The sequence below is a fragment of the Podarcis gaigeae genome, assembly GCF_964106915.1.
Source record: "Podarcis gaigeae genome assembly, chromosome: 8".
Lineage (NCBI taxonomy): Eukaryota > Metazoa > Chordata > Lepidosauria > Squamata > Lacertidae > Podarcis > Podarcis gaigeae.
Genome location: NC_139684.1, coordinates 36,943,000 through 36,965,410, shown reverse-complemented (window position 1 = coordinate 36,965,410; position 22,411 = coordinate 36,943,000). Strand labels below are relative to the sequence as shown.

The 22,411-nt window shown below is 45.0% G+C and overlaps 1 long non-coding RNA gene across 1 annotated transcript in view; it reads right to left on the bottom strand.

The window, feature by feature from the left end:
- LOC310850962 overlaps nucleotides 1-22,411 on the bottom strand; it is a 285,884-nt gene that overhangs the window by 180,277 nt on the left and 83,196 nt on the right. The window lies entirely within an intron of this gene.

The window sequence follows — 22,411 nt, the reverse complement described above, 5'->3', positions numbered from 1 at the left end:
ACATTTGCTCGTTAATGATAATCTACTATATACTTTGGAAAGTGGTTCACCTGTCTTCTCTCTATGCTTTTGGACACTATTGTAACCAAATTTCACATAATGGTTCCTGACACCAAGGAACAGATTTCCATCTATGTTTGGATGCAACCAGACACCATTTCAAACAAGATGGCAGACTGAACCTTGCAAAACTCCACTGTTTTTGACCATATTTTAACCCTTGCTTCCTTGCCCCTAAATTCAGAACTAAGATGCCAGTTGACTGATAGGTCGGTGGCCAATGAGACGTCAGAGAGATTAGGATCTAGCCCACTGGCCACAAAAGGTCCCCCATACAGAGCCTTGGTCTGATCCACCATAGATGAAGAACCTGATGTGCTCCCCCTGCTGCTGGATTATGGTAATCCCAGATTATTTGCCATGCTAGTTGGGACCAATGGGAGTTGGAGGGCAACAACAACCAGAAAGCTAGTGGTTCCTCATCCCTGGTCCACACTGCCTGGTGACAGTCCTCCAAGGTCTCAGATAGGATTCTTTCCAAGGTTTATCCAGAGATGCTGTGTATTGAACCTGGGACCTTCTGCAAACAACACAGAGCTACGGACCTGATTCAACTGGTAAGAGCAGGAGGAGTGATTTGAAGGGAGGCAGAGGGAAAGGTTGCATTACTTAGCTATATGGAAACAAGATGAAATTGATTTTTAAAAAAATAATAATGCCAAGTTTGGGCAGAATCCTTAACTTGCAAATGACATACATGGTGTGTTTGCATACAGATCGAGACCCAGTCACTTACACACAAAGAGAATGGCAGCTGTCAGTGAAGCAAAGGCAGCCAAGGAGACAAGCACATAAGAGGGTGCAAGATGGTGAAAAGCTAAGTCCCCATTAATCTGTCTCTTTGAGAAGCCTTGTTACTTAACGCCGGGAACAAATTTGCCATGGGGCGTTCTCCAGGCCTATTGTAAACTCCACACAACTTAACAGTGGCAAATTTGCTTTGTTGAGTTTTAGCTGAGCCCTTGTGGGTCCGATAAGCTTATCTTCCACAACTGAGCTGAACAGCAGGGTTTCAATCAATAACCAGCTGTCTTCAGACTAAGTAGTAGGACCAACTCAGGTGGTTCTGAGTACAAATTGTTTCTGTGCATCCTCATTGCTGGGTAGCATACAATGAATAAATCTGTCAGAATTCAAAGGGTTGGCACAATGACACCCACTTGCTTGTGAAAGGCTCATGCAGACCAGCAGATACGTTTTTAAATGCAGACTGTTTTAGTAACCCAAACCCTTTCCAACTTTTCCACTCTCAGTGGTGTGTGTTTTTGCCAGCACTATGGATCACTAAGCTGGCTGTTTACACATGAAGAGTATTCTTTCGTCTTATCGGTGCCTTCCTGCTGGTGAATCCATTATGCAGATGTACCAACATGTACCAACTCCATAATAGTACTAACCGACCAGCAGATATTCGTCCATCAGCACCACCCAGAAATCTCAGAGACCACAATGATTAATGGTGACTTACTACTCAGGTTCCTGTAAATTCTTAGATCCAGAACACTCCTGTAAATGTTTGGGATTTTAATCACCAGTACCAGGGCTGGGGAACCAGTGCCCCCCACCACGGATCAACAGGACCCCAATTCCTATCTGTCCCAGGCAACAGAGCCAATAGTCAGGGAGGGTGGGAGTTGTAGTCAGATAACATCTGGAGAGTCACTCCTGATATAAAGTAATAGTGAACTCATTTTCTATGTGAATCCTTATGTAGACTTAATGGCATCATCCATATGCCAATATTTAGGACTATAGAAAGCTGCCTTATACTGAGCAAGACCCATCTAGCTAATATCACTCCCTTGCCCAGCTTCTAAAGGGGTCCGGGCAGGAGTACATTTGCACAGGGAACAGGAAGAAGGGCATGAAGCCATTTCCGGCATTCTCCTGGGCATGTGCCACCATAGGGGCAAAGGATACAGAAAGCTAGCCATTGTCATGGTCTGGGTTGTAGTTGGCAGCAGTCCAGATCTGACACACCAGGACCAGGGTATGGATGGTAACAATGGCAGCAGTTCAAAGGAGGATGGAAACTTGAGGAGGCTGGAATGCAGGAACAGGAACTGGAACAGGATCAGGAACTGGAGCAAGGACAGAAGCGCTGAAACAGGATCGGGAATTGGATCAGGAGCAAAAAAAGGCACTGGCAACAGTAGGGTATAAACCATTTTGCTGTGGCAAAGAACCAAGGCAAAATGCTGACGAAACCCCTTTGGGGCTTGTCTCCAGGTGCTGTACATCTCCTGATCTGTCCACACCTGCCAGGCTGCACCCAACTCTCCCAAGACAAATGCAGCAAGGGCCTGGTTCTGCAGCTCCTCACTGCCCCTGCAAATACTCATGGTACTCCCAGTGGTGGAGCTGCATGCTCTGGCACCAGGAGTGGAGAACAGGTGGGGCGGGGCTGGTGCTTGTCCCAGGGGCGTGGCGCGCATCCTGGGGGCATGGTGCACTGCCTGCAGGGGTGTGGTGCCCGGCACCGGGGGATGCATGGCATGCCCAGGGGGGTGGAAACGGTGGCACCCCACCTGGGATGGTACCCAGATCGAGCCACTCCCCCTGCCCTCACCTTCTTCTGCCAGTGGGTACTCCTTACAGCCAGCCAGCCAGCCATAATCCCCTTCTTCTGCAAAATTACAGCCTGCTCTCCTGTTAGGCAGTGTGAGATTATTTGGTTGACATAGTTGGAGCCAAGTTGGAATTGTTTGGTCCTTTGTGATTGGCTGATGGGGGGCAGGATTTTCTCAGCTACTTCATCCTGTAGTCAGGAGCAGCTAATGGTGAGAGCTGGATAAATAGGTTGATTAGTTTTGGTCACTTACCAGGTTGGGGAGGGTGCATAATGTATATGGGGCCTTGGATTCTTTACCTCAGCCTTTGTCAACCTTGGGTTCCTTGCTATTATTGGACTGTAACTCCCATCATTCCTAGCCAGCATGGCCAGTGGTCAGGGATGATGGGAGTTGTAGTTTAAGAACACCTGGGGGCCAAAGGTTGAGAAGGAAGTGGCTCAGCCACCTTTGGCCTTTCTGGAGCCTTCTTTCTGTCCAACTTCAGTAGCCAAACAGCCTAGGACCAATGAATGCCTAGATCAGGAACCTGCCAGAAAGCAGTCTTGGCTCCAGCACTTTGTCTTGACCAAGCTGGCACCAACTTCCAGCCCACAGCCCAGTCTCTTGAAGAGTTCAGCTAAAAGCTTTTCCAGCTCTCCAGTAACCCACATCATTCTTCTTGGTCAGTATATCCACAAGGTGTCCTTTATAAACTTTTTAATCTCAAGCAGAAGAAAGGGAGATATGCCACAACCCCACCCAAATCTAATTGTGAGCCTAATTTTAAAAGCCAGGATCATAATACGATATCCGCAGATGTAATAAAAGGATGTTATAAGATTTACAAAGCGCCCATGAAGTTGTACAATGCCAGATAGCTGGGAAAGAGCATAACTAATGCTTGGTTTGGCTTTTCAGTGAAACAGTTCCTCTTAACGCAATTAGACTGGTCAGCTCTTAATTTATGAGCAATTGCAACAAGACTGACAGAGCTGATCAACACCCAATTTATATATCTCTGTCTCTCTATCTCTATTTATTGATCTCTGTGTGGTGTTGTGAGGAACATGGAGAGGTTTGGATAAGGAAGCCAGGGTTCAAATCACTGCTCAGCTCCAAAGTTCATGAACAAAGATGGTGCCATGTGGGAACTTGGCATGGCCCACATCCCTGCTGAGGGCCCACTGCTAATCCATGAGACAAGATTAAGGAGGCGGAAGCTCTCTTGAGCATGATGCCCTGAGGCAACTGCCTCACCTTGCCTCATGGGTGGTTGGCCAGGGCCTGTTACACTTGATTATACTCTCTCTGAAACAATTAGGAACATGGGATTAGTTGGGTGAATTTAGGTCTCATTGAAATCTATGAGTTACGATTCAGGTAGGTAGCCGTGTTGGTCTGACACAGTCAAAATAAATATAAATAAATAAAAAATTGTCCAGTAGCACCTTAGAAACCAACTAGGTTTGTTCTGGGTATCAAACTTAGTTGGTCTCTAAGGTGCTACTAGGGACACGAGTGGCGCTGTGGGTTAAACCACAGAGCCTAGGACTTGCCGATCAGAAGGTCGGCAGTTCATATCTTCGCAAAGGGGTGAGCTCCCGTTGCTCAGTCCCTGCTCCTGCCCACCTAGCAGTTCAAAAGCACATCAAAGTGCAAGTAGATAAATCGGTACCGCTCTGGCAGGAAGGTAAACAGCGTTTCCGTGTGCTGCTCTGGTTCGCCAGAAGTGGCTTAGTCATGCTGGCCACATGACCTGGAAGCAGTACGCCGGCTCCCTTGGCCAATAAAGCGAGATGAGCACCGCAACCCCAGAGCCAGTCATGACTGGACCTAATGGTCAGGGTTCCCTTTACCTTTAAGGTGCTACTGGACAATTTTTTAATTTATTTCGACTGTGAGTTACAATTAAGTGAAGTCCTGTTGATTTCATTGGGAACTAAATTCAACTAACTTAGCCTGGACCTAACCCAAAGGAGACTGAAATTCCCAGAGTGGTTTAACAATCAATCCCTCTTCCTAGGAAATTCTGGGAGTTGTAGATCTCTGAGGGGAATGGGTAGGGGTCCCCTAACAGCTCTCAGCATCCTTAACAAACTCCAGGTCCCAGGATTCTTTTGGGAAAGCCATGAGTGTTTAAAAGGAAATGTATAATGCATGGATGGATGGATGACTATTCCATTTTTCAGTCCTGAATAAAAGCTTAAACCAGGATACTCTTCCCTTCCTGCTTCATATCAGTGCTTTGCCAAACCATCTGTGTATTTTATGGCCCACAAAGCCTGAGTCAACCTTACAACCTCTTGTGATGTGCCTAAAAACTTCTCCCTAAAGCTGTCTGTGAATTTATGGACTTGGCAGGCATGGTCTTCTAGGAAGCAGGAATAACTGACGTTCAAAGCTCAGAAATCTTGATATGCCAACTGCAGGTCATCTCAGGTCATGTCTCACTCCTAATTCCAATTCCCCTAAACTTTTTCACGGAAAAACCAAAAGCTACTGAAGAAGCCTGCAGGTCTCAGATTCTCCATCAGGGAACATTGCTGAAAAGAAGCTAATCAAATTGTGTGCAAAAAAGGCTTACTGGTGGCCAGTTTGTTCTGTGTTTATAGCTCGATTCTCTCCATTTGGAAACACACCGCATCCCTGAAACACTGCATAGACGGGGAATTGGATTAGCTTCAATTTACTGATACAACTTCATCACTAATGCAATAAAATGGAAAGAGAGAGAGATAAGTTTGGCTAAGACTTCAGCAACATCTGCACCATACATTCAAAGCACTGTTATTCCATTTTAGCAGTCATGGCTTCCACCCAAGAATCCTGGGACGTGTATTTTGTTAAGGGTGTTGAGAATAGTTAGGAGACTCCTACTCGCACCACTGTGATGTTGGACTCCAACTCCCATCAGCCCTAGTTATGATCACCAGTCAGGAGTAATGGGAGTTGCAGTCTACAACATCAAAGGGACCCCATGTTGTGTACACCTGGTCTTAGAGTCTAAGGGTGAATTTGAGGTGGGAAATAATATATTAGTTTTCCTGATTATAATGCTAGTGTTTCTGTCCTGTTTTCTAATGTCCCTGTCACACTTCAGCACCTGTTGTGTTACGGAACAGTGGCTTTTTGACCAACATACCAGTTTGCTGTGCTAAATTTCACTCACACCCGTGGATGTAGCATGATGTCATTGATCAATGTTGCCACTCTCTCACCCCTTCTGCACATGTGTTTTTCTGTCCCTACCTCTGTGATTCCCCTATAAAAACAGCAGGAAAGAATAAGTTAGAAACAGAGTTGTTAGAACCTAAAACTAAGATTTTGTCAAGGATGTATAATTTGCTGTTGAAGTGGAACAGTCAGGATGAAACGGTGAAATCTGCTATGATTAAATGGGCACAAGATATTGGATATAACATTATGTTTGCTGACTGGGAACAGTTATGGACCACAGGTATGAAGTTTACGGCATGTAATGCCTTAAGAGAGAATATTATGAAAATGATTTACAGGTGGTACATGACCTCAGTCAAGCTTGCAAAAATGTATCATTTGCCCAATAATAAACGTTGGAAATGTAAAGAAAATGAAGGTACATTCTTTCACATTTGGTGGACGTGCCCAAGGATTAAGGCTTTCTGGGAAATGATATATAATGAAATGAAAAAGGTATTTAAATATACCTTCCTGAAGAAACCAGAGGCCTTTCTCCTGGGCATGGTCGGCCAATTGGTGTCAAAGAAGGATAGAACTTTCTTTATGTATGCTACAACAGCAGCAAAAATACTTATTGCGAAGTACTGGAAGACACAGGATCTACCCACTCTGGAAGAATGGCAGATGAAGGTGATAGACTATATGGGACTAGCAGAAATGACCGGCAGAATCCGAGACCAGGGAGAAGAGTCAGCAGAAGAAGATTGGAAGAAATTTAAAGACTATCTACAAAAATATTATAAAATTAATGAATGTTAGAATGATGTCGGATAGAAATTAAGTGGTTTTCAGCTGTAATGTTTTAAGAGAATACGGAAAAAAGGTTTAGAAGTAGGTTAAAAAAATATTGATAAGGATTTGCTGAACTAACAATTGAATTGGAATACAAAAAAGGGAGGTACGAGGAGGTCTGGGAAATAAGTTAATGAAAAATAAGTTATTGAAATTTTGTGTGTTTTTAAGTATTTTCTGTTTTGTATTTTTGTTATATTTTTCTTTTTTCTTTTTGATTTTCTTATTATTGTATTAATATTGAAAACTTTAAAAAATATCTTATATAAAAAAAAACAGCAGGAAAGAAGTGTATGTCAATATGCTGCCACAGATTTCATCACTTGACTCCTGTGATTTTCCAAATCAGGGGCTGCAAATGAACTTCTTAATAGAATCAAATAGCATGGAAATAGGCACTAAACATGCACCGTACTCCATTAGTTTTCCAGATGTGGCTTTTACATCATGTGAATGCTCAACTATAAGAAAGAAATCAATGGTTAAGAACAGTGGCGTAGCAAGGTCAGGTGGTACCCGGTGCAGAAAAATTCTGGTTACACCCCCCCACACACACACACATTTTATTTTATTTATTTTATTTTATTTTATTTTATTTTTTGCCTGTAAAAATGGTTTGACATTATTTCATGTTCTTTTGTCAGAGCCAAACTTGTTGAGCTTTTTGGGGGGAGATTGAGTGCCTTGCGAGAGTGAGTCTGCTGCCCGCCCTACAGCTACAGCTGAAGGAGAGCCGGCGGGTGGACCGTTTCGGCAGCTGGAAGCCTGCACTTGCCAAAACCAAAGCGTCTCCCCGCACAACATTTGGTCACCCCCCTCAGAGGTGGCACCCAGGGCAACCGCACCAGCCGCACCCACCTTGTGACGCCTCTGGTTAAGAAACGTTGGGGAAATGCAATAAACTGCCGTGTGAATGCAGCTTAAGAGAGGGAGCAGTATCCTGACTGGGTAAAGTCCTCCTCACATGGAAGAACCCTACCTGTGTACACAAAGAGAACGCTTTCCGGTGCCCACTGAATGTGCAAGTCCCTGAAGAGTGCAGTGATAGCACACAACAAAAGTGGGGAACTGTGGCTTCTGCAGCTGCCTAACCAACCCCAGGCACTTTATTTCAGTGGGTGGAGGGCTCCATGTGAGCATCGCCTTGGAGTGCATCCATGGACCACTCAACTACATCTTCTTTCCTTTTCTGTAGTAGAAACATCTAAAAGCACTCACAGTTTGTTGGTGTTTTACCCTTAAGGTGAAAAGAAACATGGGGGGAGGGGTTGGGGGGTAAGAAACCTCAACCTAATCACATTATAAATGTGCTTACTACTCCTACCTCAAGGGCACAAGAGGAAATTGCTTTTATTTTCTAATTAGACTGTTAAGCTTCATTTCAGAGGCAGGAGACACAGTCCAAAATCTGCTTGTCCTTTGCTTTCTCAACTGGCACCAACCAAATGCCACCTTTGAGTTTAGACACAAATGAGTTTCCAAGTGAAGGAAGCTCTACTAATATATATATTGCATGCATGCACACACCTTGTTTGTCAAAAATTACTCCTGCATTCCCCCCCAGCTGTACTCCCATCAATTTATGAGGAAATAAATAATCAAAGAAAAGATTTCATCAATGGAGGTGCAGAGATTTGGGGGCGGGTGGGTTGTTAGCCACTGTGTGAACAGGATGCTAGATGAATCACTCACCTGATCAATCCTGCTAGCTTTTCTTATGTTCTTAACTTATTTCATGTGCATTAGTGTCGTTTCAAAATATGTCCTCCATTTCCCCAGTACTTTTCTTCTTCTGCAAAAGAGGCTTGGGGGGGGGGGTTCTGCCTTATTCTCAAGCCACTTGAGAATTTGGGTGGGTTTGAGGTTTTGTGCTTACCTTCTTGACACTGGGTGACAGAGGCTGGTGTGTGTATCCCCCCCACCCCCCACCCACACAGAACTTTCCTCCAGCCCTTTTCAACCTCTTCTTCTGCCCATGCTTCCTAATCTGAGAAAGCTCTAGGATAGGAATGACCTCACGAGGTCTTCTCCTGGGCTGCAATTGAAATGTTGGTACCAAATAACTCTGCACTTTGCAGAACGCTGGTGAGATGATTTGAAGAATGATAAAAAAGGACTCTCACAAACACCCTCAAAAGTGAAGCAGGAGTGGCAAATACCCTGCACCCCACCAGTTAGAATTTCACAGAATTTTTCTCCTCCATTTAAGAGTTTTCAAATGCAATTTCGTTTTCTTGTTAATTGATGGAGGGTGGTTTGGGGGGGAGTGGTATACATTTTCAGCATAGCACTAATCCATGCACAAGAGCCAGGTATAAGCATGAACTAGGAAAGCTTAATTGCAGCCCAGGAGAAGACCTCGTGAGATCATTCCTATCCTAGAGCTTTCTCAGATTAGGAAGCATGGGCAGAAGAAGAGGTTGAAAAGGGCTGGAGGAAAGTTCTGTGTGGTTGGGGGATGGGGGGGATACACACACCAGCCTCAGTCACCCTGTGTCAAGGAGGGACGCAGGTGGCGCTGTGGGTTAAAGCCTCAGCGCCTAGGACTTGCCGATCAAAAGGTCGGCGGTTCGAATCCCTGCGGCGGGGTGCGCTCCCGCTGCTCGGTTCCAGCGCCTGCCAACCTAGCAGTTCGAAAGCACCTCCGGGTGCAAGTAGATAAATAGGGACCGCTTACCAGCGGGAAGGTAAATGGCGTTTCCGTGTGCAGCTCTGGCTTGCCAGAGCAGCGATGTCACGCTGGCCACGTGACCCGGAAGTGTCTCCGGACAGCGCTGGCCCCTGGCCTCTTGAGTGAGATGGGCGCACAACCCCAGAGTCTGTCAAGACTGGCCCGTACGGGCAGGGGTACCTTTACCTTTTTAGGAAAGTTTCTAAGCAAGATCAGGGGCAATTGCCATCATCTCTGATCATGCACTATGCTGGCTGAGGCTGATGGGAGCTGTTGTTCACCTAAAGGGCCAAGCCAGTGGGGCCATTGCACTCTTGTGCATTGCAGCCCTTTGTTCCAAGGCCACAGATGTCCCCCTAAACATGCCCAGGAGAGAGGAGCACCTGGTTCCACCTGTCTTAGAAGAGGAGGAGGAGTAGGAGTAGTAGGAGGAGGAGTTTGGACTTGATAACCTGCCTTTCACTCCTCTTAAGGAGTCTCAAAGCAGCTAACAATCTCCTTTCCCTTCCTCCCCCACAAGAAACACTCTGTGAGGTGAGTGAGGCTGAGAGGCTTCAGAGAAGTGTGACTAGCCCAAGGTCACCCAGCAGCTACATTTGGAGGAGCGGGGAAGCGAACCTGGTTCACCAGATTACGAGTCCACTGCTGTTAACCACTACACCATGCTGGCTAGGGAACTTCCTGCCCAGACTATATTTTGATCTGGCTAATTCTTATTTGGTTTGCAGATCCTCTAGACCAGCAGTTCTCAACCTGTGGGTCCCCAGATGTTGTTGGACTTCAATTCCCATCATCCCTGAGCTCTGGCCTAGCTAGAGATGATGGGAGTTGTAGTCCAACAACATCTGGGGACCCACAGGTTGAGAACCGCTGCTCTAGACTGTTATGTTTAATAAATATAATCAGTGGGGGTTTTCTCTTTAAAAAATGTTTAGGGGTACTCTCATTTTCCTAAACATATTGAAATACTGCCCCTCAATGAGGACAAACTTAGATTTACAAAATGTTTAGGGGTACGTGTACCCCTGCGTACCCTCTGAAAAAAAGCACTTAATATAATGTCCTTTCTCCATAATACAGTGTCCTAAGTCCTCTTTTGGTGTGTTGACAGTGTGCCGCTGGAACCCTTTTTATAGACCTGAGCTTAGTTCAGCAAGCATCACTCCTGAAAAGTATCCCTTTTTCTAACTGAGAAGACCAACACTTTTTTGAAAAGAAAAAGAAACCCTCTGAACTGCCTATAATTTGCTAGAGGGGCTTTTAAATGGCACATTTAAAACAAACGCTCCAGCAGTGATCATTAAAATGTCAAAACTCTGTAGTAACTGTTGACAACTATCGACTTTTCTTAAATGTCGGCCACTTGTTAGCCAACACTGGCAATATTTCAACACAGGCCGCCTGAAAAACCTTTGTGCTGTTAAACGGGAACTGCTGATTACTTTAAGATCAGCAATTTCCCTCTTCTTTGAGAAACCATCAGCTTGATTGGACACCCCCCCCCAAAAAAAAAGGCATGGAAGAAGCCAGATCTAAAGTGTTTGTTCACACAGTCATCAGAGTGATTCAATGCAAAGTTGAAACAAACACCAAGAGATGGATGGCAGAAAGGGCAATTACTATTCCTCAGGCTGGAGAGGGTTCTGGCACATGGCATGGTCACCAATTGTCAGAGCTGGCCCAAGACATTTTGACACCTGAAGCAAACCACAAAATGGCACCCTCTGCCAGGGAAGAGGAGTTAAGTGAAGATCTACACCAGGAGCAAGAGGCGAAATCAAATCAACTTCACCTGATGGCTGAAGTGAGATTCAAAGGCTGTTGCAGGAGGGAAAAGGCCCCACTCTGAATCATACCAGGCAGGAGCAGACCCCAGGATTCCCCAGAGGGCAGCCCCCTGGGAGGAGACCAGCACCACCTCCTATTGGGTGAGAGGCCACTGGGGAGAGGCTGACGATGAGGCAACAGATCCAAGCAGCAGTGAGTGGTGCATTCTGTGGAGCCTGGATATGTTGTCTCTGTGGATCCTGCCACCCAAGGCGGTCACCTCACCTTGCCTGATGAGTGGGCCAGTCCTGCTAATTGTCTGGCCCAAACTTATACTTAGGCAAACAGCATCTGCATAAAAGAAAAGGAAAAGCAGCAGCAACAAAACAAGCAAACATAACCTTAGTCTCCAGTTGTTAAAGGGGTGGCCCTTGCCATTGCACTCCCTCCAAAGCAGAACTCCTCAAAAGGCTAATTCCCTTTGTGTGTTTTTCCCCCTGTCGCAGCTAAGGACCTAATAAAGCCCCAGTTGCCCTGGATGTTGAGCCCATGTGGATTCAACACCAATGTGCCCATTTAGAGGAGTGCAGATAGCTACGTTCCAGTCCTTACATTTATCTGAGAGATGCAGAATGAGTTCTAGGGCTGTGTGTATTCTTAGTCCCTAGCCCCAACCACCCTGACTTTTGACAGCCTTGTCAGCGGCTGAACAAGGAGGTGGGTCAACCCGATTTGGGGAGAACCCAGTACGTTTTTGAGCACACTTCAAAGTGTTGGTGCTGACCTTTAAAGCCCTAAACAGCTTCGGCCCAGTATACCTGAAGGAGCATCTCCACCCCCATCATTCAGCCTAGATACTGAGGTCCAACTCCGAGGGCCTTCTGGTGGTTTCCTCATTGCAAGAAGTGAAGTTACAGGGAACCAGGCAAAGGGTCTTCTTGGTAGTGGCACCCACCCTGTGGAACACCCTCTCATCAGATGTCAAAGAAATAAACAACTATTTGATTTTTAGAAGACATCTGAAGGCAGCCCTGTTTAGGGAAGTTTTTAATATTTGATGAATTATTGTATTTTAATCTTTTGTTGGAAGCTGCCCAGAGTGGCTGGGGAAACCCAGCCAAGATGGGCAGGGTGTAAATAAATTGTTGTTGTTGTTGTTACTATTACTATTACTGTCTCAGTTTGGCCTGGACAAATCTCAGATACACTGAAATGGACAACCCTAGTGACCGCCTATTAGAATTCCTAAATATCGGATAGATCATGCATCCCTTATTGATCCTCCATCCCTTCCATGTGACCAAGGGCAGTAATTCAGAAAGCTAAAAGCATGGAAAACTATGCAGCAGAACACTTCATGGTTGACCCTTTTCAAATGAAGAAATGACACGTTTGCAAGCCTTGTTATTATTATTGATTTATTTTATTTATGAATTATCTCCCATGGACCACCTCAAAGTGATTTCACAATGCAATGAAAAATATCTCCAAAACAATTCTATGTCTCAAAGGGGTTTAAACAATTGCACATATAAAAACAACTAAATCAATTACATATATAGAAATGGTAAACAGTGGCATTTATTTAAAAACAAGCAGTCGCATACTTAAAAGAATTTGAAAGAAGTCCAGGTACCAACTGGGATAAAAAAATACTCACTTAGAAGGCATTGTTGAAAAAGGAAATGTATTATGATATAGAAACATTTTTGTAAATCCCTTTCTTAAGTGCTCCATCCCTGTCCCGCAACATATTGCCCACTCAGTCTTACAATTTAGAGCAAACAAAAATTATGAATATCACTGGTGGTGAAAACAGTCTACAACAATGTACGGTGGAGGAAAAGTCAGATAATAATTACCCACCGGCCTTCAGCTTCCGTGACCACAACTCACTTCTTACAACAGCAGCCACTGCAGATTTAGACAAAATAATATTGATTAGACAAATGCAATCCGATTAATGAACCCTTAGACTGCCTGGAGGTGCAGGCCTTTCCATAACCTCGTACCATAATAATAATGAAAACCAAGTGCTTGGTATTTTAAGAAAACAACACAAAAGTCAACAGGGAAAGGGTTACATTTCAAGATACCAAAAAGGCCGGCAAATGTCAGACTGTGTCGGGGAGAAAGAGTTCATATCATAGCAAGCTGATGTCTGCTAGCATTGTTTGTAAATGCCTTGATTATGGCTAGAACAGAACCCTGTTGTTCCCTTTCTGTTCCTGGAAATGGAAGGACAATAGCAGCCCCCACCCCAAAAGAAAAGGAGCTTAGCTATCAGTCTTTGTGAGATAATCAAGGCAACAACTCTTCGGCCATTCATCCAAGGCAACTCATAATATACATATTTGTTATTGTTATCACCAAGATTGTTGGTCACAGGGTGGCCCCAGGTGCTAATTTAGCTGTATTCCCTATACAGTGGTACCTCAGGTTAAGTACTTAATTCGTTCCGGAGGTCCGTACGTAACCTGAAACTGTTCTTAACCTGAAGCACCGCTGGAGCACGATTTCTGTTCTCATCCTGAACCAAAGTTCTTAACCCGAGGTACTATTTCTGGGTTAATGGAGTCTGTAACCTGAAGCGTATGTAACCTGAAGCGTATGTAACCTGAGGTACTACTGTACTCCCTATATCTGTGGGAGGATATGGATGCCTGCTCTGGCCCCTCATGCTTAAGCCGCCATTGCGTGGCGAGACTCCGGGCTCTGTAGTTTCCTCAGAAATAAACATACAGACATAAATATGTTGGGTGAATGGGATAAATTAGGCCACAACTTTATTGGTACAGATGTGTGTGGTTTGACTTACGCAATTGGGTGAAGCAAGACTATATCCTGACTCCTGTCCGTCTGCAGGAGTCCTGTAAGGGTCAACCACCGATAGGGGGAGCCCTATGATATGCATCAATTAAAAGCACTCCCAGGGTCACCTGATGGGGTCATGGCATGGCCACGCCCAGATTTCGGACAGGAACCACACACCCGGATCCCTTTAACAGGACAGCCTTAATGTGGAGGGGCAGGCCAGAGGCAACAACCACCCCTCCCATGAGAAGGCTTACCCAATGCCTAACCTTGACAATTGCTACTAGGTAGGCGAAAACCAAATGGCTGGTGTCAATTTGCCAAGTGGAAAAAATCCTACCTGGCCCCAACAACCAGGTGACTGACATTAGTCATAGCAAGGTCATAGTCATGCAACACAAGAAAAGAGGGTGAGTGAGCTGGGAGATCCAACGGAGGAGACGAATGGAGGCTGCTCTCCCCAGCCGTGTTGCAGTTTAAACACCATGTGGCCACGCCCCTGGCTAACCCGATTGGTCAGCCGGGGGCGTGACGCGATGGTTGGGAGTCCTAATGATGTAGGCAGCATCACTCCACCCACAGCCAGGTCACTGGGAGGTCCCAGGTCGCTGCCCACAACACAGTCCCCCTGTCCCGAAAAGGGGAGCCGTTCTCCTGGGCAGTGAGAACGGGGCACACATGGTGAGGCATCCCTTAGGGGAATTCCTCCTGGCTGCCTGGGTAGCTGGCTCAAATGCCCAAAGGCTGCTGCATCCCAAATTGGCCAATCAGTGGCCTCTTCTGGGGGTGTACCTTGCAGGCTGAGAGGGCATTGGCTGCAAATGTGCCCTCACAGCTGACAAGGCATAAAAGCTGGTAGTGCCATCCTGCCTCAGTGCAGTTCCCGTCTTATCCTGAAATCTCTGGTTGTGCACCTAATACTAATTGTGTATTTATTTATCTTGCAAGAGGGGAAGGATGCAGCCAATATAAATTCACGGACTGGGCATACTTAGATCCATTGATTTAAATGGGTCTGCTGTGAGGACAACTTTCTTGGATACAACCATGTTTCTTCAGGGCAAGCATTAGTTCCTAGCAAAAAGTTAAATTCCTTTGTATTTGGCCATCGTTTTTATCTAGTTGCAAGAGCTGGCAGATTGTTTCTTCAAGGTGGTTGGTGATATTGGCAGGGTGGCATGCAAAATCCGTCAGGGGAAATGGTAAAATGAACAAAAATGCCATGGGTAATTGTTGCTTGATATGGTTCATTCATACCGACACCCACAGAAAACGCTTCTTGGAATATCTGATGAATAGATTAGATTTGGCTCTTGGTGGGCACAGGTGCACTTAGATCTTACCGCGTCAAACACAGAAGAATGATTTAAACAATTGTCCCCAGGTGCCCAAGCCAGGACCCAGGGCACACCAGGCAAGCTCCAGGGCTGCACGTCAAGGCTGAGAACCCAAACAACGCATTTTTCAAATTCTTCAGGTCAATTTGCTTCTTGTTCCAGCAGACATTGTACCCACCCCCAGCAAGAAAAAAACTAATTAAAAAGAAAATTGCTTGGGATTTGAGATGTGATTCTTTTCCATAATTCTAAAGAGAAGTGACAACGCTGCTCTCGCCAGCAACAAGCCTTTAGAAGAGAAGAAGCTGCCTTATATGGAGTCACATCATACGCCTATCGTGGCCAGCATTGACTACACTGACAGGGAACCACGTACTGGGATTTCAAACAAGCTGCTCCCCCAAGCCTGCCTAGAGCTGTTGAGGTAGGGCTAGAAATGTTTCCTGCTTAAAAGAAAAATCTTGGAGAGTTGCTGCCTGTCAGTGTAAACAGAACTGAGCTAAATGGACCAATAGTTTGACCCACTATAAGGCAGCTTCCTGTGTCTCTGCTGCCCCTCTGTGGCTGCCTTGGGGGGTGTAACACACAATTTCTCAATCCCCTGTCTCTGCTGCCATCTAGCGGCTAAATATCAGCAGACACACGCAAGCTGTTCCTCAATTTTTCAGGGGCATATATGCTGAGCATATTTTTTTTCTTTCTCTTCTTTCTTCAACCTGCATTTCTCCCACTTATCAGAAAAATAGAGTGCAGGAGTTCCTCACTCCATTGGGCAAGGAGCAGCCTGTGTCCTCAAACGCAACATCATTCTGGTGCAAGATGGACATAAATCTACCTTAGAAGTTACACTCGATAGCTCCAGATTGTCAGGTGTTGTTTTTTTTTTTTTTGCAGGAGAGGAGTTTTTTTTTGGGGGGGGAGGGTTGCATCTGTCTTGCATGCGGCAGATCCCAGGAATGATCCCTAGCAGCTATCCATGGGACTAGGAGAGAACCCTACTCTTGCAAACCACACCAACGTTCAGAGATGCTGGGAGCTGTAGGTCAGCAATATCTGGAGGGCCAAAGGTTTCCTACACACGGCCTAGAGGTCAGTCAAATCCATTATTCTCTTTTTTTAAAAAAATAAATAAATAGGAATTTCAGCAAAACAATTTATTTTAAAAAATACATCCTCCTCCTCCCCTCCTCATTTTTTCTCTCCCCCCTCCCCCAAAAAAGAAAAGAAAAAACCCACCCTCCTACCCCACCCATCAGACTTCCCTCAGCTCCTCTCTCTGGTTTGTCAGCAAATGTTATTCTCTGCATATTATAAAATTGTAAAGATCCTTAATTTATCTATCTATATATTACCAATAAAAAGTTTGTGAATGTTTATTCAAAACTTGCCAAGGAGTCCAGTTCATTTTGTTGTTTCTTTAAATACTTTGTAAAAGGTTCTTCTTTAAAGTCACAGTTATCCTTATCACTTAGTTTGTGTGTCAATTTCACCAATTCCGCATAGTCCATCAATTTCTCTGGGCATGGTTCTTTAAGTCGGGATTTCCTCATTCTTCCATCCTTGTGCTATTAAGACTCTTGCCGAGTCAAATCTATTATTCTTAAAGTGCTGCTTGTATATTATGATCCAGGGTTCATCACCATGGCACCCACACACCTCCTCATCTCCCATGCCCACTGAAATTACGCTTGAAAGAAGTATACTAGTGTGCCAAACAGAAAGGGCTATATATGGGGTACGCTTGGCTGCAGGGTTCATGGTGACCATTACATTCTCTCCTAACTTCATGGACCCCAAAAGATTGATGACCCCTGAAATAATCCATCACCAGAAAAAGTTGGGCTCCCACTCACTTCCTAATGGATCCTTCTCCTGAATTTCATTCACACTAGTGAGCATGATGTGACACAATGATGAACATCATGGGACAATGTTACTAACCCAGCCACCCTTTCCACACATGCCAGTTTCTGTTCCCCCATGATTCCCCATGCAAACAGCAGGAAATAGGTTCATGACAGTATTTTGCACCAAATATCTCCACTTTACTCCTGGGATTTTCCAAATTGCATGGAAATTAGCACTAAACATGACTTTTCTGGAAGCAGCTTTTACATTGTGTGAAAGCTCAAACACAATGTGGAAATTAACAGTTAGGGAAACGTCAGAGAAATTAAATAAACGGTTGTGTGAATATAGCCGGTGTCCTCCAAAAGCAAATCCTTCATTTGTTTTCCTCTCTTCTGTCTCCTCTTCCCTGCTGCTTTGATAATTTGAAGCTGTTTCTCACTTGCTTTTCCTTCAAGTCCTTCCTTTCCTCGTGTCCAAGCATAAATTTCTCCAGGCTATCCTGGGACTTTGTAAATCTTCCTTGCAATTTGTTGCTGTTGCTGCTGCTACTGCCATTCCTCCCTTCCTATGAGCTTGAGCCCTGTTCCCTTCCATATATCACAGTAAGAATTGCACAGGAGTCAAATACATCTCTCCCCTCGGAGAATTGATGTATGTTTTGTGTGTTCTCTCCATCAGATTCCAAATTGGTTTCCTGGGTGGAGTGACAAAGTGAGGCTGTGAGGGTGCACATTATTTTTGACGCACACCATAGCTCTCACCTACACCCAACGCCTGAAGCCCCATTTATGGAAGACCCAGGAAAGAAAATGGCAACCTAGGTGATCAGGGAGATAGAACGACTCCGTTGTAAGGAAAGATTGTAGGGTTTGGGACTTTTGAGTTTAGAAAAAAGGGGGCATGATAAAAGTTTATAAAATTCTGTATGGCACAGAGAAAGCTGATAGAGAAAAGTTAATTCTCCCTATCTCAAAACACTAGAATTTGTGGGATCACATGAAGCTGACTGATGGAAGATAGTTGAACTATGGAACTCACCCCCACTGGAGGCAGCAATGGCTTTAAAAAAGGACTGGACAAGTCTGTGCAGGGCAAGGCTAGTAGCCATGATGGCTATGTTCTGCTCCAGAGTTTGAGGCATCATGCCTCTGAATACCAGGCAGAGAGCCTTCTTGGTAGTGGTGTTCACCCTGTGGAATGCCCTCCCATTAGATGTCCAGGAAATAAACAACTATCTGACTTTTAGGAGACATCTGAAGGCAGCCCTGTTTAGGGAAGTTTTTAATGTTTAATGTTTAATTGCTTTATCATCATCATCATTAATATATATTAATATATACCCCCCACACACACACACAGAGTGTGTGGGGTATACTACTCCTACTCCTACTCCTACTCCTACTCCTATTACTATTACTATTATATCAGCTGCAATTTCCTCAGCGCAGATGTAAAATGTGCACATATGAAACCGCTTTGAGTCCCACCACTGGTCCATCTTGCTCACTATTGACTACTCTGATGGACAGTCAACAGACAGACAGCAAAGCTGCAGAAGATGGGTTCATTTAACCAGATAGGAAGGACCTTCTTCATGAAATGTGTGGGTTCTGCCACTGAGCTAGGTATAGGAAAATGGTGGCAGATCTCTCAGTGAACTTGCAGTTGGAGGGTTGGAGAGGACAGAGGGTGAAGAAAGAGCTGTGAGTGGAGAGGGGGCCTCATCCCACCTTTGGACCCTCCCCGCCCCAGGAAACTCAGCTAACCTGCTGTGCCTGGAACTGGATCTGGAGAGTACAGCTGAAAGGGACATAGCAGTGAGAGGCCTGAGGAAGTACCACCCACCTTGGGCCTGCCCATGAAAACCAAGTCTACAGTGAGGGACTGGAGTCCACGGCTCCTGTGAACTCTTTTGGTTGTGTGCCTTTTGTGGGTGAGCTGAGAGCAGAGGCAGTCTTAGGGTAGCACAACCAGTGCAGTCGCTTTGGGCACTATGCTGCTGGGAGTGCCCAAACAATGCTGTTGAATGGAGTTTGAGAGGCGGGGGAGCCAAATTTTAGCATCAAATGACGGGCCGCTGAAATTAGAGAGCCCAAAGTTTGCCACCTCTGAGAGTTTGTTGGACCCTGGGTGAAACCCCAGAGGCTGAGTGGAAGCATGTGTCAGAAGAAAAAGAAATTGATACTTATTTATACATATATTAGTAACTTTAATGTGCAATACTTTAAGTTGTCTGTTGTTGCTTCAGTTTCCACATACACTGGTTAGAGATATTTTTAAGATAGCAAGCAGTGTAACAATTAAAGAATCAAAATAATCAAAATTAGCTGAGAGTGTTTTTTCAGTGTGGGCGTGCGCGTGCGTGCAAGCCCATTTTACATTTCTAATAGATAAAACTCAGCAACCTTTAACATAAATCCAGAGGGAAATTCTGTTCCAGAAAGGGCAATTTGTAATGAAAGCTGATGAAAACACTGAAGGACCCAGTTCCAAAGACTTAATGCCAGCCTTGAGCCAGAAGGTGGCACCCTAAGACCTTTCAACACTGAGCCTCTTTGATGCTACTTCCTGAGAGGCTGGCACATCCTTGTTCAACTTTTATCAGCTTTTAAAAGTTGGATTTATTGATCGTGCCTGCGACCTGCTGTACTGCTCCTGACCCCTCTTTGCTTGCCTCTCGCCAAGCCCCAGAGGAGTGCGAAAAGTATTGTACGACTACCAAGCCGAGAGATGACCTTTTCCAGAGAAGCTGCAATTCACAGCAGCCGCCTTCACACGAAAATCCTGCCTCTAATGGGACTGTGCCTCTGGCCCAGCCCTTCAGCTTATGGGGTGCTGCTGGCTGCACTCCCAGCATTAAGACGGGGTGGATAACTGTTTAGGCTCCTCAGGCCAGCTGCTTTAAAACTACTCTTCTAAAAAAATAAAAGTTACAATAACCCCAGCCAGTCAGTGGAGACTTGTGCATTAGGGCACCAGCCTCAGTCTGCTCCCAGTCAGTTCCCACCTGCTTACCTACTTACTCACAGCTAGTCGAGGGGGGTGGCACCGCCTGTCAGCTTCCTCTTCCTTTGTCTCAGTATGGCCTCTTGTAGAACTCAGCAAGCAGGAGGATGGAGACAAAGCGATAATGACTTGTCTCTGACTGTCATTGGCTCTTTGGCTCCACCTACTGTTGGGCTCCCTGTCTTCAGCCCTACCAGCCGCAATGACCACCAGCTGCCACTGGAGGCATGCAAAATAATAAATCCAAAGCAACTCAGTTCAAGGCAAAGGAAGGTGAGTCAAATCTAGATGCCTGTGTGCTCTCTTATGGTTGAGCTATCCACTATGTATATTGTCTTTCTCTGTCTGTTTGTTTGTTCTCTAGCAGTTCAGACATGTCTTGAGATAGTGTTGCACAAGGGTCTCTGAACTGGGGGTGGGGTGGCACTCGTCATTGATATTTGGATGGCGGGTGCCATTTTTGCTCAAACAGGTAGACAGAAGCATCACTTTGGCATGGTTTTGCACTACTTTGACATGGTTTCAGCCGCCCCTCGAGATATCATTGCCAAACTCAGCACAAGGGCTTCCGAGCTGGAGATATCATACAAAATGCTTTATTTAGTCTTCTTCCTCGACCCTCAAAAATGTACAGCCTCACTTTGAACGTGAAAGGTTTTATTCATTAAGAACTTCTATATACATTTATATTTGTGAAAAGGGAAACAGCGACAAGGCAGCAAAAGGGAGCTGAAACTGAATGAGAAGAAAAAAGATAAGCTGTTTTTGCAGTCCATCTTTTATGGCAATCCCTCGCTCCTCCAAGGAATCATTTTATCCTTTGCAAATTGTACAGTGGGGGCTTTTGGCATCAAATGTACATGTGAGATGCTATTGTTCTCAGCTGCTGTTCATCAAGGGAAACGTCATGCAAAATAGCATAAGTTTCCTGAGGAATTACTGGGGCTTGCAGGGAAGAGGCTGACAGGAGCCGTGTGTACAAAAGCTGGAATGTAAAAAGTATTTATATTATGTGCTACCCCAATGACCAAGCAGTGAGACTCCAGGGGTGCCTGCGCTTTACCCAGAGTTTGGTTTCTTTGCCATGAAGGTCAGTGGTATCTTTAGGATAGATGGCTTTATTTAATAGAGTCACAGAAGGTACCAAGAGTCGTCTCGTCCAATCTCCTGCAATGCAGAAATCACAGCTAAAGAATCCCTGACAGATGGTCAACTAACCTCCTCCAATGAAGGAAAATTCAAAATCTGAGGTAGTCCATTCTGCTATCAAACAGCTCTTACAGTCAGAAAGTTGTACCTCTACACATATATACATCCTGGGCATAGGACAGAGGGGCTTGCCACATTAGCACACCCATAGATATTGCTTCTCCATTCAATTTCCAGAGAAGCCCCAAAGCCCAGTTTAGGATCAGCACAGAGCAAGCTTCCAGCATTTTTGCTCACACATACACAACAACAATGGCCGTTTCTTATCTACCTACCAGCCGGGTGAGGACCATGGGTGAAACGCTCACTCATTTGCGCTCTCTATCTCTGTAGATGGCAGGTGATAAGCCAATCAGCCAAGGTTATTACCCTGACCAAGGAACTAGCGTGACCTGTTCACTGTCTCCCTCTTATCCATTCTACTGTAGCCTCACTGATACAGGATCTGACAAATTGGAAGGGAGCCAGGGTTTCACCATAGAAGTATATATACAGAGGACGAAGGGGGAGGGGACAGGGCTGAGATTTATTCTGTTTATTTATAAAAGAATTTCTGTACCAATATGTATGTCTGTCTGTCTGTCTGTCTGTCTGTCTGTCTGTCTGTCTGTCTGTCTGTCTATCTATCTATCTATCTATCTATCTATCTATCTATCTATCTCTATCATCTATCTATCTATCTATCTATCTATCTATCTATCTATCTATCTATCTATCTATCTATCTATCTATCATCACAGGAGTTTACAACAATATAAAAACATCCACATCAGAGGGTCAAAAGTTCTCATCCTGCTCCAAAGAAACAAACATCATTTTTCTTTCTGTCAAGAAAAGTATGTGGCAGTCTCTGAGGCTATGTAGGGGGCAGCCATAGAAGGGGATATGGCAGTGATTTTGTTCCACCTATGGCATATCAGGTCCTTGGCAGGTTTGGAAGGTGCCTAAACTTAGGCTGAAATGCTATACTCCCTTATGTGGTTGTTAGTCTCATTGACTTAAACTGGGCCTGTATTCGAGTCAACACATGTAGGACTGAACTGTTAGCCTGTACTCCTGTGCCTGGGAACAAGTCCCATTGACTATGCACAGGCTTATAATATGTTCTGTTGACTGGGCAAGTTCTTTTTATT